The sequence below is a fragment of the Marmota marmota genome, unplaced genomic scaffold (genome assembly GCF_001458135.2).
Source record: "Marmota marmota marmota unplaced genomic scaffold, marMar, whole genome shotgun sequence".
In the NCBI taxonomy this organism is placed as follows: Eukaryota; Metazoa; Chordata; class Mammalia; order Rodentia; family Sciuridae; genus Marmota; species Marmota marmota.
Genome location: NW_025999869.1, coordinates 22,484,629 through 22,489,075, shown reverse-complemented (window position 1 = coordinate 22,489,075; position 4,447 = coordinate 22,484,629). Strand labels below are relative to the sequence as shown.

The following is a 4,447-nucleotide window of genomic DNA, read 5'->3' as shown; positions in this document are numbered from 1 at the left end:
TCAGAAGTTCCATTTGTGTATTTCTACTTAACATCCCATCAAAACTGCTGTATGACCTCTGAGGAGATTAGGGAAGTGATCTGATCTGAGCATTTGATACCCCAAACAAAATTGGAGTTCTTTTCAGTGAAAAAGGAAAGAATGGGTATCAACTGGGCAGCATACTACTGCCAACTCCTTTGGACAAGTATGTGGTAATGCAGTCTTTTTATGGGACAGGGTCCTGTTGAGAAAGAAGGAAATTGTGCTTCAGCACCCCTTTGTAAAATCTCCAGTCATCCCTCTGAATCCAGAGAATGTTACTCCTATAGTAACCAAGTCTTCTTAGTTCTCCCTTTTCAACATATACACCACGTTTTCCCAGGCTGTTTTTTCCCCAGACAGGCTCTCTAGTCTCTCTAGTTTTTTCTTCGATTTAGAAAATATTAAACACAAATGAAGTTAGCTGGATAACAGCTAGCCAAAAGCATTATACCCTGTCCAGGAATTTGTAAAAGTTACTTTATTTGGGAGAAGAATCTAGATGTAATAATTAAACACTTTGGGGATAAGATTACTTTGGATTATCTGTTGGGCCTAAATGCCAGCAGAAGCGTCCTCATAAGAAAAAGAAGGGAAATACACAGAGGAAAAGCCATAATGAAGACAGAGCAGACAGATGTAGCCACAAGTTAAGTAATGCCAACAGCAGGAAATGGAAGAGATGGAGAGTTCTAGAGCCTCCAGGGGGATGTGCTGCCCTGCTGACCTCTTCATTTTGGACTCTGGCCTTGAGAACTTTGAGATAATACATTTCTACTGTCTTAAGCCACCCAGTTTTTGATAATTTTTTAATAGTTCTAGGAAAATAACTTTATTTGCCTATTTTGGGGGGACCCAGACCCTGTAGTTCAGCAATGTGGTGATCTATAAGCAAACCTCAGGAACCTCCTTCAACTCTCCCCACTCCCAGGAAGCATGTGATTAATCTAGGAGAGAGAACTGGTTGTCACAGAGATGGTCTCCACCACAGCCTAGTCAGCCTATTGTTTTTCTCCCTTTCAAGGTAAGTATGTACCGGTATTGTGATTTTAATTGTAATTTCCATAATGATTGATTAATAATATGCATCTTTTCAAATACTTATTGGCTATTTGGATACTATTGCAAAGTGTTTAGGTTTTTGTTTTCTATTTGTTAAAATATATGAATGCATAATTAACTTATAATGAGCTTATATATCTAGCAATCTTGCAATGTTCACTTAGAATCTAACACTTGGGGGCTGGGGATGTGGCTCAAGTGGTAGTGCGCTCGTCTGGCATGTGTGTGGCCCGGGTTCGATCCTCAGCACCACATACCAACAAAGATGTTGTGTCTGCCGATAACTAAAAAAATAAATAAATATTTTTTTAAAAAAAGAATCTAACACTTTATGGATTCTTTTGGATTATTCTGCATGCTTAAATGCTCATAAAAACCTTATTTCTGGCCATTTTACATTTTTTTCTTATTACATTGACCAAAATATTCAGTTCTGTGTTAGGTAGAAGTGGTCAGAGTGGAATTCCTATCTTTGTTCCTGATCTCAGGGAAATCTTTCAGAAATCACCTTTAAGCATGCTGTTTGCTGTGGTGTTCATGAGTTTAAGGAAATCCCCTTTTACTTATATTTTGTTAAAAAGGATTTATGATTTAGCCAGCCATGGTGGTACACAACTATAATTCCAGCAAGTCAGGCAGCTGAGGCAGGAGAATCACAAGTTCAAGGCCAGCCTCGGCAGTTTAACAAGATCCTGTCTCAAAAAGGACTGGGGAGGACTGGGGGTTGTACCTCAGTGCTTGCCTAGCATATGTGAGTCACTGGGTTCGATCCTCAGCACAACATAAAAATAAATAAAGGTGTTGTATCCATCTACAACTAAAAAATATATTAAAAAAAAAAAAAGACTGGGGATACAGCTCAGTGATAGATTGGCCCTGTGTTCAATTCCTGCTACCACCAAAAAAAAAAAAAATTTACAGTTTATTGTCAATCACTTTTCTTGAATCTATTGATGATCCATCAAGTTGTTTTTTCATTATCTGTTACTGTGGTCTTTAAGGGAAGTTTATAGTCTTAAATGCATACATGAAAAAGAAAGACTGAATGTTGATTAAGCGTTATTCTCAAGAAACCAAAATAATAACAGAATTAAACCTAAATAGGAAATAGTTAATAGCAGAAATTAGTGAAATATATAATATGTCCCCCAAAAAGGTTAACAAACAATAAGTTATTCTTTGAAAAGAATGATAAAATTGACAAACTGTTGGTGATCAACATAAGGAAAAGGACATAATTAATGTCAAGACTGAAGAATAATCATGACTGTAAAGTTTACTAAAGAGAATGACATAGGGATTGATATTAAAACAGTTTATGGGGTGTGGTTCTGTGGTAGAGCATTGGGTTCAATTCTCAGTACCACAGAAAGAACAAAAAGTAACTTACCAAAACTTTAACAAGGAGGGACAAATTTTTGTAGTCCTATAATAAAGAAATTGGACGTAACATTTTTCCATTCCTTGATGGTCTCATGGATAGATTATACCAGAAAAAGAGAAAAAATAACATTGAATTTATATAACAAAATCTTAAATATAGGAATGTAGGAATATCTTAAATAGGAGACAATGCCATCAAAAATAATTAAGTCTCTCTGTTCCTCCCTACTTAACAGACAGCCAGTCGCTGGGTCACTAGGGCTGCTTTCAACTCTAGCACTATTGCCATCAGTGACCCCAACTACACCATTAACATGTCCCAGTATGAGTTCACCCATCATGAGGTCAATGGCACAGTCTAGGATGAGAATAGGAAGCTTGTGGTCAGTGGAAAGTCCATCTCCCAGGAGCAAGATTCCCAGCATCGAAGAGGGTGATGCTGGTGCTGAATGTGTTTTGGAGTCCACTGGTGTCTTCATTACCACAGAGAAGGCTGGGGCTTATTGAAGGGCAGCACCGAAAGAGTCATCATCTCTGCCCCTTTTGCTGATGTCTCATGTTTGTGATGGGTGTGAGCCATGAGAAGTGTGACAGCTTCCCTCAAGATAGTCAGCCGTACCTCCTGCACCACCAACTGCTTAGCCCCCTTGGCCAAGGGCATCCTTGACACCTTTGACGTTGTGGGAGAACTCATGACCACAGTCCATGCCATCACTGCTGGGGCTGACATTGCCCTTAACGACCACTTTGTCAAGTTCATTTTCTGGTATAACAATGGGATGGTGGACCTTGTGGTCCCCATGGCCTCCAAGGAGTTGAGTCCGCAGACCACCTACCCCAGCATGAACACAGAGGAAGAGAGAGGCCCTCAGCTGCTGGGGAGTCCCTGCCCCAACTCAGTCCCTCAACACACTGAGAACTCTCCTCCTAGTTTCCATCACAGACCGCTAAAAAAGGGAAAGGACTAGCAAGCCCTATTATTAAAAACCATCAAGAAAGTCACTGTACCCCAAAAATAAATAATTGATATATTTGCCTATATTTTTTTTCTTTTTTAGTTATTCATGGGCACAATATATTTTGTTTATTTTTATGTGGTGCTAAGGATCGAACCCAGTGCCTCACATTTGTGAGGCAAGCGCTCTGCCACTGAGCCACAACCCCAGCCCCATATTTGCCTATATTAAAAACACTCATCAAAATTACTATTTGTAAAAAAGTTCAGAGAACTGGGTGCAGTGGTACATGCCTATAATCCCAGTAGCCTGGGGCAGGAGGATCAAGAATGCAAAGCCAGCCTCAGCAAGACCCCAAGCAACTCAGTAAGACCCTCTAAATAAAATATGAAAGGGCTGGAGATACGTCTCAGTGGTAAAGTGCCCTTGAGTTCAATCCCCGGTAGCAAAAAACAAAAGGCTTAGTTGGGAAACACTTAATTCTTAATAACCTTCAAAGACTTGTATTCAGAATATATAAAGTGTTTCTACATACAAAAGAAATCCCAATTAAAAAAAAATAGTCAAAAGAAATGTGCACAAGTCTATAATTCCAGCAGTTTGAGAGGCTGAGGCAAGAGGATAGCAAGGTCAGCCTCAGCAATTTTGCAAGACCCTGTCTCAAAAAATAAAAAGTGCTGGGGATATGACTCAGTGGTTAAGTTCTCCTGGGTTCAAATCCCTGGCACCAAAAAAAAAAAAAAAAAAAGGCTTTAGCATTTTATAGAAGAGAAAAAGCTATTGATAAACACATGGAGAGGTGCTTAATCTCATTTAAAAACCTCTGTAGGTCTGAATGGACAACAAGGTGTTAACTGCCCTCTCTGTGGAGTTGTAATGGCAGGTGATCCTAGGTAGAAAACTGCTTAGGAAGAAGGAAAGTAAGAGGATGGACTCCAAGGGGAAATATGGTAAAAAAAAAATACACAGGATCCACTAGGTGGCCTCATACTACAACGTGATTTTTTTTTTTTTTTTTTTTTTTT

General features: G+C 39.2%; 1 pseudogene; it reads left to right on the top strand.

Annotated features, from left to right (window-relative positions):
* Positions 1–2,412: 2,412 nt before the first annotated feature.
* Positions 2,413–4,046, top strand: LOC107147995 (annotated as a pseudogene).
* Positions 4,047–4,447: the final 401 nt, after the last annotated feature.